At 38.8% G+C, this 14,804-nt stretch overlaps 1 long non-coding RNA gene across 1 annotated transcript; it reads left to right on the top strand.

Annotated features, from left to right (window-relative positions):
- Positions 1 to 3,041: 3,041 nt before the first annotated feature.
- On the top strand, positions 3,042 to 11,494 carry LOC124293251. Its single transcript, XR_006903166.1, has 3 exons — positions 3,042 to 3,135; positions 3,954 to 4,069; positions 10,949 to 11,494. It is a non-coding gene; the product is annotated as an uncharacterized LOC124293251 (long non-coding RNA).
- The last annotated feature ends 3,310 nt before the right edge of the window (positions 11,495 to 14,804 follow it).

Here is a 14,804-nt window from a genome sequence, read left to right as displayed (position 1 = left end):
GACTTCTCCAGAAACTTGGACGTTTCAGAATCACTGTGATCACGTGTACACGATCCCTTCTTTTTTACAATGCGGTTATACGTCCGCCTATCCGCTCTGGACGCAGGTAAAAATCCGCAAGTATACGGGGCTGTTTGACGGAGGTTTCTTTAAACGAAATAGAACCGCGGCGGCCGATACAAGGTCCATAAAAGAATCCCCGAGTATACTTACGTCCCTCTCGACAGCGAAGCGTCTTCGTAATCTCGCCGCGTATGCCTGTTTGTACTTGGAATATCAGGTGTTGTGTGTGTGTGTGTGTGTGTGTGTGTGTGTGTGTGTGTGTGTGTGTGTGTGTGTGTGTGTGTGTGTGTGTGTGTGTGTGTGTGTGTACGGTGTGGGAATCGCGTGAAACAATCTGGGAGACCGAGGTGATGGAGGATAGAGAAACGGGACGGCAAGCCAGTCAAGCAGTTGAGCAGTCGAGTTTACCGAGGCCATTTCTCAACCCTCTTAAGCAGCCCCGGCAACGCTTGTCCTATTTCAGCGATTCTGGCTATTTTACCATGGTGCCATTATTCCCTATGTAGTTAGCAACACACCCGCCTGCAGAAACGACTTCGGCTCCTCTCTTTCCACCTTCGTCTTCATTCTCGGCCTCGCGCATCCGACGCTCTTCGGATAATTGAGTTAACTGGGGGGTAGAGAAGCTCTTTAGAGTTTCCACCATAAAAGCTCCCCCACTCTCCGCTGCACCGCCCGCTCGCGTTTTAACCCTAGTGATCAGACGCCCGGCTCCTCGGCTCGTGTACCTCAGTCCCGTACCTGGGCAGATTTTCATTTTCGTCAAGCGCATATTACGCCTTATACCTTATATCCGAGCCCTCCGAATTTCCGCCCAACCGGCAAACCCCGATCTAGTCAATCTCAAACAGATTTGAATTCGGATATTACAGGTAACCGTCTGTGTTAGACTGTTAAAAATTTCTGTACGGAACTTCTTACACTTGTTACAAGTTTTATCTGGATGCGGAACAGTGAATTTGCCATACATTTACTGTGGATTCAATTTACGAACACAATAAATTTACTACAAAATTTAGTAAAATCAAATTACTTTTTTGTGGTTTTCCTGTAAATTTTAGTAAAATTAAAATTTTTCATTGTAAATTTCAAACAAATGCATTGCAATTTACGTTGCTGCACTGAATTTGTAAATTTACACCTCTTTTGTACAGTAAATGTGTAGTAAATTCACAATCATTTTTAACAGTGTAGGGCTGTGCAACAGCCTTGCTTGCTACTGGATTTTACTTATGATACGGTACATCGCTCAGGGTTTCGTCGCCGGTAGGGTAGCGTTGACATACTTGAATGAGAATAAGGAGCGATTTATAAATTGCGTGATAGAGTTCTCATTATTTTGGATGTGTTATTGATTTGTTGTGTGATTACGCATTTAAACACGTCGAGGGTAGTACATTGAGTATTTATTTATTATATCTGTAAACTACGGAGATCTCATTGAAAATACAAAAAAACAACGTATACGTACCTATTGGAATAACAAACGAAAACTTGGACATTGATGCTTCATTTGAAATTTCGAAGAGATTTTTGGAAATGTAGTGTTATAAATTCGGTCGATTCCACTTTGCGACGGCTCATTTTATTCATAAGACTGTTTTCTACAAAGTTACTGAAACCCTTTTTTACGTCATGCTGTAATCGTGACATATTTAAATTTACAACATTGAATCGATATTGATAATGAATAACAAATGATAGTATTGAACTGGTTACTGAAAAAAAGACAAGATTATTTCGACAAATTTTTCGAAATTACTTCCGAATGAAATAAACCACCGTACAGCGAAATCTAACGAACATCGAGGGTTTTGAATCATTTTCAAGCAATTCAAAATTATGCATGCGGAATCCTTTGTTTATATTTTCAGTTTTTTTCACATTCGTAGTTTTGAAGTGATCTTCACAGTTTACGAATGTAATAATTTCGACGGCAGTATGGAAGAAAGTGACATCTCAAATTTTGCTAGAAGATCGTAACATCTCAGATTGTGCCAGAAGAACTTGACATCTTAAATTGTGAAAGCAGAGCGTGACATTCGACCGAGGTCAAATGTTTCATTGGTACGGCACTGAAATTTCGGATGCATAAATTATCCGCACCATTTTTTCCCCACTAGATTCAATAATTATTTCAATCATTTTATCATTTATTAAGCGTTCATAATGAGGAACCAAAAACTTTGACATAAAATTTAACAAATAAATATTCTTCAGTTTCAATATGCTAATTACGTTGAATTTGTCAATTTATGAAATGAAGATATAAATTACATATACATTACGGCATTGGAATGATATTTACACAGAACGCTACATTACGCTTACAGAATGGTCAGAAACTTTCACATATAATCGAACTCATTGTCAGTATGTGAAAATGATTAAAACAATTATTGAATCTATTGGAAAAAAATGCTTCGTATAATTCAAGTACCAAAAATTTCAGTGCCGTATCAATGAAAGATTTGACCGCGGTCAAGATGTCACGTTCTTCTACCATAATTTGAGATGTCGCGTTCTTTCATGCTGCCATCGATTTGATGCACACTCAATATACGACTCTGTGACTTGAATGACTTAAAACCTGGACGACGTATGAAAAAAGTTCTTTCACAAAAATTTTACGTTCTCTTGTGAACTTCTCGAGAGTATTTTTTTCGTGTTTTTCATATCTCGTTTCAGTGTAGTTTTCATACAAAATGCGCGAAAATTATTTGTAACTGAAAAGTGCCCCAATCGAATGGACTACAATTTATACACAACGTGTCTTCTTCAATGCAAAAGGTTGTCTGAAAATTTCAAAGTGAGCGGTGAAGTGGTTCAAAAGATATATCAACAAATATTCACACAGTGGCGAGAATTCGATTCAAACTTCGCCGCGCGTCAAGCAATTTGCTTGCCCTGCGCGTGGCGCTGCTGCGCAGTCGAGCGCGATCGTCAATTGTTGCGCGTGTTGTTTATAACAGTTGACGACTTTTTCTTGAGGAGCGTACTTCAGTCTGTTATTTATTACGATTCGTGAGTTCTCTGTTGCCGGACAATATTTTTGAAACGTATTCATCCAAGGTAAGAATTCAACGATTTGTTACGTATCGTAATACCGATTGTACAACTTTCACCGTTTTTACCGCCCCGCATTATGGTACGTGTGGATGAGAAATTTCACAGTTTCATGTAAACTATTACTTGTAACTTTTGAACTATTTTTCCGCCCACTACGAAACTTACAGACAATCTTTGGTATTGAAAAAGACATGCTGTGTAAACATTCAGCCAATTCGATTAAGGCACTATTTTGTTACGAAAGATTTTCGAAGATTTCTCATAAAAATTGAACTTTAACGAGGCACGAAAAATCGCACAAAATTATTTTTAGAAATTTCATACAACGATGCGAAAATTCTGTGCAGGAACTTATTCCATGTGTCATCTGACTTTCAAGAAATGAGAAATCGTGACAAGCCGATTTTTCGACTAGCTGGGATAAGAAAATCAAAAGTGGTTAGGGAAAAAATCTCGTTTTTTCGTTCGATTTGACGTGAAATCCCCCATATACAATGTATAAATATATACAGTAATTTTCATTATTGGTTTTCAGTGAGTCTCAATTTTTTTGAAATTAACACTCAAACGAGTTTTCTTCATACAGAAAATTTACTCACCTATGATCAACGTATCGTTATAGTTTCTCCTGTCACACGCGTCGCTAGTCATTGGCACATAAAATTTGATTAGAAAGGAAGCTCGTTCTAGTTTTGATTCTAAAAAAGTAGTGAGCCACTGGGAACCTATTAACGAACATTGCTGTAGATATTACTGAAATTTTCTTTTCTTTTGGGAAAAAGATCTGTAAAAATTATCATACATCGTTCAATTCGTTACAGATGTAAAATTACGAGAGCGACAGTGCGAGTCAGTGATCGAAGTTGTTTGCTCGCCGCGGTGGCGAGTATATTGAACCGACACATTGCAAAATACTCGAGGAAGGATCCCCTAGCTGGTATGTAAACTCGGTAATACATACTCTATAAAGAATCTACGACAAGGGTACTTGTCGGAGAAAAGAGTACTCCTTTTTATTGTACCAGCAGCTCTTCGCTACCCTACATATATATATCTTATATATATATATATATATGGGTGTTATCATAGAATGCATTATGTAAACCGGGAAAGTGTAAACTGGAATGAATAAAGGTATATGTATACATATACAGAATACCGGCGAGACGTTGGTATGCTGAGAATGTACATATGTAGGCTCCCGAGGCTGCAAACACACTCATATAGAGACAAACGGATGGAGCTGGGATTCTCCGGCTTAAATATAATTACACAGTATAACATTTCTCTGGCAATATAGCGCGTGACCTGTTTAAACATACGCGATATTACATTTTTTGGATACTATTCACACGCGTTATCACCACTGAAAATACCATTCTTACTGGAAATAGCTCTCTCTGATTTTTCGATGGTAAATCAGGATTCGCGATGGTGAAAAGTGCAGTTTTTCTCTAAAGTAGGGGTGAAATTGGGGAAAAAATGTGTTCTCAGTATTCTTTGTGTAACTCGAACCTGCAGGGAAGGAATTGCACCAAAGATAAAAAAAAAATAAAACAAATTTGATCCTTTCTGTACCTGTCCTCTGTCTATTGACAAAGTTGAAATTCGAAACTTAGTTCAGAAAAGAAGATCACATCTGGTTTGGCGTCTGGGTTGACAAATCTTTCAAAAGCGGAAAATTTTATCTAACGATGGCTAGGAAAGAAAAACCCGTCTTGAAAATTGTATTTCTTTCACGCGTAAAAAACCATTAGAAAAAAAAGAAATTCGCACAATTTCGTTTGCAAACGTGAAGAAATTTCGCTACAAATTTCTCTACACTTTGCGTACTTCGTGGTCGAGCGAATCTTTCTTTCCCGTATTTAACCAGCTAATATATTGATTGATTTATTTTTACCGAAAGTTGGCGTCCGCGCGAAGAGTGCAAAGTTTAGGAACAACGAGATGGAAGGTACGGGGAGCGAGAGAGAGGGAGAGATGGGGGCTGCTTTTTCCAGGGTGCCTGGGTAATGCTTTATTCCGTTGGAGTTTTTGCCACGGTTAATCCGATGGCATAAATTTGACCTGCGAACGAGACAGTAGAAACGTTTTGATAATATAGTCACGCGAAGAAAGGAAACAATTGAATTAAACCCCAAGCTTTAGGGCTCGTAGCGCCCACAGACTCCAAAATAATTCCAACCTCCGTGCAGCTTCTTGTATCTAATATAATTGCGAATGTACTTGTGCACAAACATATGCAGGCCGAGCGTGTGTTTTTGGGAAAATTCCACCCCAGCGACAAAAGCACACCGATCCTTCGAACCTGTTTTCACCACTTCGCTTTCGGTCTTCGGCAACATTTTTTGCCACTTGTATGACTTCAATTCTGATACTTCAGCGTCATAATTAAGCTGAGAACGCGGCGAAAACGGCAGATTGAAGAAGGAAAGTACCTGCTTCGAATTCGCACTGTCGCTCTTTCGCGTTCTCGCTTCGTTTCCATCTCACTGCGGGAAGAAAAATCCACGGGCGCGGAGGGTTCTTTGAATCAAGACACAAATGGTTGGGGCTCGAATTTCAAAGCGCGTGGAACAAATTGCACCGTATTTTTCTTCTTTTTTTTCGCGCCTTTTTCTTCTCGGATCTGCGTCAAAGTCGCAGAATCATCAGCGCAGCAACGCAGCGTTGAAACCTAAGGCACGCAGGGTGAACAAGTCGTCTTCATTTTACTTGTTAATGTAATCGGAATAAAACATTGCAAAAACCTATTATTGTTCCCCGAGCACATTAAAGCGTATAAATAATTGCAAACGTGTTTTCTTTTCACTCTGTCACAGTCAGGACGAGACTTTTTTGTCCACAAATATATATACGTTTTTAAAATGTTCGTTTGTTTTTAATCTGGAATAATTTTTCTACACACGCTGACTCAGCAGCTCGTTACAATTCCATTTTTAAATCGTCTACAATAATTTCTTTATCCCGAGCGCTTCGAGGATCAGGATTAAAGTAACTCGACCTACTTTTCTTTTCTCACTTTAATTTTTGCTTTCGGTTTCTTGCCTTTCCGCTTTCTTTGTACGACGTTTAATATACACACCTAAGGCTTCTACTTTTGTCAACAAGAGGATGAATTTTCTTGATATAAAAAATTGAACGCATTGAAAAATGAGGTTAAATTTCTCAGTAAACATTATCGCGTGAGTTTTTCTGACAACTTGACTTACATTTCATATTCAGGTTGAGCACCGTATTCCACCACTCCCATTATCGGGCTGATTAAGAGAATTTAATGACAGTTCTATTCTAGTTGCCTCATTATTGACTTGACTGATTGTCCGAACTGAATTTTTTATCGTTTTCCACATTTCCTAATATTCAGATTATCTCGACAAATAATGTTTGACATTTTGGACGGCCGTAACGGGAAACGGTGCTCAACCTAAACGTGAGCTGTAACTCTGGCTTTAATTCACGGTACATTCTTCATTAATTCTTCTTCGAAAGTCGAAAGACGAAACAATTCGAAGCCATCGCGTATCCCGGTATCAAAAGCTCTTACGGAATCGGTTAATGCAATGCTCTCAAACCTCTCAGCACCATTATCTCAACGTTTTGTGACACACACAGACACGCCATCGCCCCATCAACCGGTATTCCAAAGCCATGTAAATTGGGCGGGTCTTCCGGTTGTGCAGAGAAAATAGCGCGTTCAAAAACTTTCGCAGGAATAAATCCCGCTATAGAGGAAGTTCTCACGGGGTTTGCGCGAGTAATCGGGAATGAAATATGGTAAGCCAACGTGGAGGTAGAAATTCGACCCTGTGCCGTGCATTTTTGCCCCGGATCCGAAGTCCCTTGGATAAGAACTAGCTGCTGGTTAGCTGAAAGTGGGTTCAAAATTTCAACGATAAGAAACGGCGAACATGCCGCCGGTTGAAATTCTATATTTTGATGGGGAAAACTTTCCAAACAGAAGTTGGCACGCCGAATTCGGAGGACAGGCTCTCCGCGTATTGTCAACTTTGTGCGGATGCGAAGAGCACGAATACACACGTTGCTCGTGTGTTAGTGGGGGAGCGATATAAAAAGTTGAAAAGTATTTCTTGGCTCTGGAGCATACCGAAGTAGCTATCCGTGTACGCCGAATGCAGGGGAGAGGAAACTCCTCGATATCATATGAATTTGATTTTTTTTTCCTCTTCTTCTTCAGCTTTCCCTTTATTTTATCTTCTTTTTTCGGCTCTTGTGTTTGACGGAAAGAAAGATGGGAAAACGAAACGAGGAACGGCGCAGCGTCTTATCGCCGTTGAAGACGACGAATGTAAATCTCAAGGCTGAATATCAATTTGGCTATCTCTGTAATACAGATACCCGGGCAATTTTCTCCCGGTTTTTCACTCATCTCTATGTACGTATATTGATTAGTCTACTCCATTTTTTTTTTTTTTTATATCTCGTTCTCTCTTTGTATATCCTTTATTGTTCTTCGTTTATTTCTCCATGTTTTTATTTTTTATTTTTATTTCTTTACCGTCATTTATTTCTCTCTTATTTTCTCTCTTCTCCTCGCGTCGCCTCGAATTCATCACGGTTCTCGGGTTTTATATTCAGCCTCGTGATAAACTCCGGCGTAATGGAAAAATATCCTCGTGCATACATATACTTAAATATATACTGCGGGTACCCATTTACGATGATGAGAGCGAGAAAGAGGAAAAAAAAAAAAATTTCGAGAGAAAGAGAGCTTCGCAAAAAAGTCTCAAAGTGCTGAAAAAAAATGAAGGAAGGTGAAACGGGCAATAAATATTTGCACTAGAGGTCTTGTGCTTCGTGACCAACGTCGAAACTTTCACTCGCCGAAACGTAATATTTCACTCACTTTTTCAATTGATACGCAGAAAAAAATGGACACCTCGTCCGCTCGATAGAAATTTACAGTTTCACCGGTTACTGTAATACAGTCCTTAAGAAATAGTTTTGTACCTGTAACCAGAAACTCTGGGACGTGTTACTATTCTTTTTGATTATGGTCACTCGTAATATATTTTCTTGTGACTATAGACGTAATGTGATTTTGGCGTAGCAATGAATTAATGTCGCTGGCTCATTCGACCACAAGAATATAGTGAACCAAAGAAACAAATATTGCAATAATGTTGCAGTAACCACAGAATGTTGCCTTGACAACTGTAATCATGCACTTTGAACAGTCATTTGTGTGAAATTTTCTTGAAATTCCAACAGTATCATTTGAACAGCGGTTATTGCAACGATAACCATATTTTACTAAAATTCAATACTACAAATAACAAAATTTTCCTGAGTATACTCAATATAAGCAATTAAATCGCTAGTTTTCACAACTGACGAATGAATTCTCCGAACGGAGGGAAGTTTTCACGAAGCCGAGTCTCCGAATATCCGTCTGAGGGAAATAAAAAGAGACGGAGAATTATGGAAGAGAAATAGGAACGGAAAAAAAGGTTCGCCTAAGTGAAACGAAGCGCCTGACACCGATCGGACGCGAGATCGCAGTTATCGCGTTAGAATTGATACGGAATCGGGAGTATCTGCAGCGAGTTATTAGAGCAGAATGATAGGGGTTTTATTTAGCGATTCGCCATTCTAAATCCGATATGATCTGCTATCCGGCCCGTTGTTCAATACAACCCGTTTTCATCCGGGTCCGCGTAGCGTCTCTCTTATAAATCCACGCTAGTAACGGGGTTAATTAATCTTGTGTACCTAGCGGGGCGGGCGTGTTTTCACGCGCGTTTACCTGCGTGGATATAGAAGGAAAACAGCGTCCTCCTCCGCCTCGTCACGCTCCGTTCAATTAATTGTTATTAAATCTCGCACGGCCGGTTCGGGGCTTAGACCGGGATCCGGGTATAAACGCAGCACAAAGGTCATTTACGTTAGAGTCAACCAACGACGAGGAATAATTCATTAGGAAATTAGAACTGAGTGTTAAGGTTGCACCCTAGAGATACGATAAAGGGGATCGATAATGGGGAGCGGAAGGATACACGCAGGAACCGGAATGGAAAAAGGCACGGCAAAACGAAAAGACTGTGATGGGCGAGGGTCGAGGAGCGGATGGTCGTCGAATAAAAGCTTTGTTGTGTCGAATTTTTGAAATTGTAAAGAGTGTTTCGTAGAAGCTTGAAATGTAGAAATAGAGAATTTCGGTTAGTCGATTAACCGACAGTTTCGATTCATCGGTTTTTAATCATAGACGAGTATAATTCGAGCATTGTAAATGAGCTGCGATTCGTAATACCGATTGATGTGAAGAATTATTATGAGGCAAGTTCGATCAATCGATTATTAAAAACGAAATTAACCAAAAAACGGTGAATCGAATTTGCCGATTAGCCGATTAATCGCACAGCAGTGATTCTTACCCCTCCAGATTTTCAAATTCATTTAGATTCTTACATTTTTTTGATGCTTATATCACGTGGTAATTCTGATAAGACAGCAGCCATGGTTTTGAATCAGTTTTTTCTAGTTGTAAGTACTCTGAGAAGTCAGTGCAATGAAATATAGGCTATGTCAATATGTAGGAAACATACTTTCCAATGTTGTAAGAATTATCCAAATCGGTTTTTCTGGTTTTTGAAATGACTTCGAACAAACAGACAAGCTTTCTCTCTTTGTTTAATTTGTCGGTGCAAATATACGTGTCACCTAACTAACGGGGGATTTTTAGGATCTGTAACAATTTTCGAGTCTATAAATTTCGTGGTAATATTGACTTTCATTTTGGAATATTACATAAGGTAAAAGTGTTTTCTGCCTTTCCTCTTCGTTCCCAACGAAATGTAAGAGATAACAGGCTTCCAGGTTTGGAAGATGGCCAAAATCTAATTTTCTCTTGAAAAGAGGCGGAAACGTTTTCCTGGGAATCAGGGTGCTATACGAGTGAAATCAGAACAAAGAATGATAATCGCCGTCATGATTATAAATTACATCGCATATCAGCCGCAAAGCTGATGCAATCATTTTTTATCCATTTTTATTTATTTTTTTTTCTTTTCTTTGCAATTCATTAATCACACTTTTTATCACTCTTTAATTTTTACCAGAACACCTGCACCACGGGCTAGAAGAACCCGTTTTGCTTTACAAAAATAGTAGATGCATTCCACGAGGTATCGATCAGGGCCGAAAGTAAAGATTTCAGATTTACTTGAAAATTTTTTTGATCGTACTTATGGAAGAACAATGGAGTCCTATTCCGCAAAGCGTTTTCAATCATCCCTAAGATGTGATTCAATTCGCTATTTCCGAAGCGCTCATTCAAAATGACTTGAAGAAAGTCGGAAAAAACTCGTAAAATACAACCAAATTTTTCAGCACTTATTGAAATATGCATTTTTAACTACAGATGCACATGTCTAATTCTTGTTCAATATATTCATTACTCTGTCATTCCGTAAATGTACGTTTGTTGATCCTCGATATTAGAAACTTTCTTACTTCGTTTTGTCTTGAAAATGTTCAGATCTTATAAAACCTGCGCTTAGCAAAAATCAAAGTAAACTATATCTTGAATGTAGTTTATTATACTTAAAAAAAAGTGTCTTCGTTTTTAGACCAGTACTTTTATTTAACCAAACCTGAAGCCAATTAAAAATTTCAACTTTGATACCTCCTGGTGATAAATGGTAGATTTTCTGGTTACAGCTGAAAAACTAATTTTCCTTTCGTTCCCAGAACTGCATTGTTTAGTTACGGTGAGAAATAAAAAAGAATAGTTAAAAGACTGTACAATTGCCGCAGCTATATGTAAAAATTTCTCTCATTGCATGAATTATTCCAGCAAGTTGTAGAGGCAAATATTGATGGAACCAGAGAACCAGGCCCTATTTCTAACTCGGGATATCCAGCGGGAGGGAAAGTCCGCTCCTTTGTGTGTTCTTGGTGTAACTAATACAACGGCTACCGAACATCGGGGGCATAATGTTGGCGCGTTTATGCGTGCCTTAGGAGTACCTGGAAGGTACGTTCAACGGGTGTCCGTTCCTTGAAAGGGCATTAGACGACCTCGCGAGGGTGGTAATGGCACGTAGCAACCGGACAATGGACCGAAACTCTCCACGGAAAGCTCAACTATGTATGCCGGTTCGAATAGAATAGGGGCGGGGTTTAAGTTCCAAATTTGAAAAGTTCCGAAAGCGCCCAATTTCGAATTACTTGGTGGTGAAACTTGACGTAAAGAAATCAAACTTTTACCAAACAACAAAGTTTCGAATGGCCGAAGCCCGATGGTTCAAAGTTCCGAAATGTAAGATTCCGAAAATTCAAGTTACGGTAGAGCAAAGTTTTGATGGGGTGAAATTCCGAAAATTAAAATATACTCACACAGTGTAGTTTACTCAACGAGCGGGTGTAAAAAATCAGATAAACCGTAAATCAGAAAGATCAGGATTCCGAACGTAAAAATATCGAAAATCCAAAACAAAGAAAGATCAGAGTGGTGAAATTTTACCAGAAATTCACAGAACAAAAATTCTTCGATCATTCAGAACTTTGATGTTTCGTCAAAGTTTCGTTTTTTACTCCAAGTTCCCCCGCTAAAAAATTTGGATTTTAACGCTTTCGAAACTATTCAACAAAAAAAAAATCCAATCTGTCATGTCGATATTGATTTTTTGAGTTATGTATGAAAATGTTGGTGAAGTAAATAACTGGAGCCAATTTCAGAAAAGTACGCTCACTTCTAGAGTCGTTGACATGAAATCTTACCGAGGCCACTCAAATATCAAGGGCAACAAAACCACCGTTGGCCAGTGTAATTATTCGTTAGTTGGAAACCTTCCTTTATAAATAGCAACTATTTAAAATTAACTATGAAATTTAGCCCGAAAGGGTGATCAACCGTTTCAATTATTTTCTCCGACATTCCGTTTCGACCCTTCCATCACTTTATACCGCGTATCGATTACCACACACATATACTAACTCGCAATAATTTCGTCAGTGATTAATTGTCATACCAGCCTAATTGCAACACGTGCATGTAACGTGTATAGCAGGAATTCGACATTCATGGTGTGTACGCAACGAACCCCAAAACGCGCGCAATAATTCATAGCATTTAAACCCCGTATAGCAATCATACCTTGCAATAAGCTGTACCAAAAACCCTTTTCTCGCAGTTATTTCACACAACAATTCGAGTTTTCGATATGATATAGTGCCCCGAAGATACGACACGACTTTTATTACATATCTACGAACGAAATCCTCCCCAGCCGATTCCATCATTTACGTTTCTTGTATTTCCTCTCATTGTATTAACTAACGTGGCTCGCATTTTTATTCTTCGCCCCGTTGTAGTACATTATATTATTATATACCTGGTGTCCAATTTCATTTAATAGAGCGGAAAAAGATGGATTATAACATATATTTCATATATTCTCTGTAAGGATTTCCTTCAAACGATTCTCTCTTTCTTTCACATGAAGTAACAGTTTTAACGTACACCAAGACGAATTTCTATCGCTATTATAACGACACCCATTTTACTAGAATTTTCTAGCACGTGAAATTTTCCTTTCGTGTATTGAAACCGGAAATGAAGGCTTCCGGTTTTCATATTTCATAGACTAACAAGACTTTGCAAATGAAGATAACATTAAACAAGCGGGTTCGGGCTGACCATGAACCAGCCTTTGAATTTCGGTTTTCAAATTCGTTTTGTCATTATTTTAGTAATTATCTTATTCGAACTTTAAAAGCACAATTTCAAATTCGTGCTCAAAGAGTAAAAAACTGTGAGGTACCATAGTTCCTGTACGAATATCAGACGAGCTCTGGACTGTGAACTACCATATTTGAATTTATGACCAGCGACCACAAAAATCTTGTAGCATCAGTTTTCATAAAAATCCAAATGTGTTTAGTTTTTTTTTCAACATATCGAAGACACCCGATTCAAATGTCGCAAATCCGACTTTCGATTTGTGATCAGCAGCCCAAAAAACCCTGAGGTACCAATTTTTATTCGAACCCGGTCATCCATTCTCAAGATATCATCATTTTTATTTTATTTAAATAATTCGAACAGTACCGAACCGATCAAATCCAAAACCTAAGTATCCATCTGAAAATGATTAAAGGCGATTCTCTAGACTTTTCATTTTCGGGATGATTACAACAACTACCTTTTTTCACTAAAAACGGAGAACCGGGAAGTTAAAAAAAGGAATCGCTATCACGTATTAACTACTCATAAGGCGAAGATCCCTCACCACCGATTGACAGATCGTGAAATTTTTTACGGAAATGACGAAAGTGGCCGGGTTCTCGTTGGTTTGGCATGACCTGTGCGGTCGCGGTTAGGAGATTTGTTCCTGATCAAAGGGTTGCGCGTTGGACCGGGGGTGAGTAAATAGGTAGACCGTCCAGCTACGCGGAGGGTGCAAGTTGGACGGCGACCAAAGGCACGAGGCATGCTAGCAACAGGGATGAGAGATCAGCAGTGTGCATACTTGGAAATAACTCGAGCATACACAGGATGCGTGTGTGTATCGAAGGGAACGCATTAGCCAGATCCGGTATCGATTGGTGATAGAGGCTGTGGAATAAGCGAGTAAATCACACGCCTCGGAATTATAATGTCAATTTTATTTACTCGTTGTCAGAGAAACCGCGATATTTTAGGGTTCCGTACCTCAAAAGGTCAAGTCGGAACCCTTATAGGATCACTTCGTTGTCCGTCCGTCTGTCCGTCCGTCGGTGAAGACCCCTTTTCTCAGGAACGGTTAGAGGTATTGAGTTGAAATTAATATCAAATACTAAGGTCTACGGTCCCTTGGAAGTTTAAAAAATTGAAGCTTCTAATTCAACGCAAGAAAAAGGATGCGGCCATTTGTGTCACACGTTTTGATACCCGAAAACTCACTCACCAAAATCTATAGGATACTTCCCGTTGACGTAGAATCATGAAATTTGGAGAGAAGCAAGGTCTCACGGTACAAGTAACCGAAGAAAGTCCGAGAATAGTTAATTTGTAGTTATAACACATAAAATAAAAGAATTACGTTTGTACGGGACCCTCGGGGCACGAGTTCTATTCCTTCTTGTCCGGTTTCTTTTATTTCGGATCGCGGTTATTGCTTTTTCACGAACGTGTAAATCGCGGCATCGTTCGCAAAAACTTGTTAGTTGAAAATAAAGACCGACACTGCGGTCTGTAAATAATAACTTTTTACAAGAAACACGTTGATCAATTGTACAGTTTTCGAATTGCACCTTTGTCTTGCAATTTTCGGTAGCATTTTCTGTCTTTAAAAATATCATGACCTAATGGATCAATTTTTTGTGTTAAACAGCTCGATTCATTCGGCTGTGAAATCAATTTTCACATAGATCCTGAGAAACTGTGAAAAAACATTTCTCCTTTATAATTTCAGTCCTGTATTTTAGAAGTAAATTGAAATATACATTTTTATTTTTTACGCGAAGAATCGAGAACGCAGATTAATAATGAATGAATTCACTCTTAAAAATTCATACATTTAGTATATCCCCGCAAATGAGAGAAAAAAGTTATGAGGGAAAAACATGCCACTTTCGTCCCATTTTTGAGGTAAAAAAATTTAACACTATCGTTGAGTCGGGAGTAAACATGTTTTAGGAGTTCCCGAGTATCTAACTTAAAATAGATT

The sequence above is a fragment of the Neodiprion lecontei genome, chromosome 3 (assembly GCF_021901455.1).
Source record: "Neodiprion lecontei isolate iyNeoLeco1 chromosome 3, iyNeoLeco1.1, whole genome shotgun sequence".
In the NCBI taxonomy this organism is placed as follows: Eukaryota; Metazoa; Arthropoda; class Insecta; order Hymenoptera; family Diprionidae; genus Neodiprion; species Neodiprion lecontei.
This window is presented reverse-complemented; position numbering and strand designations above follow the sequence as displayed.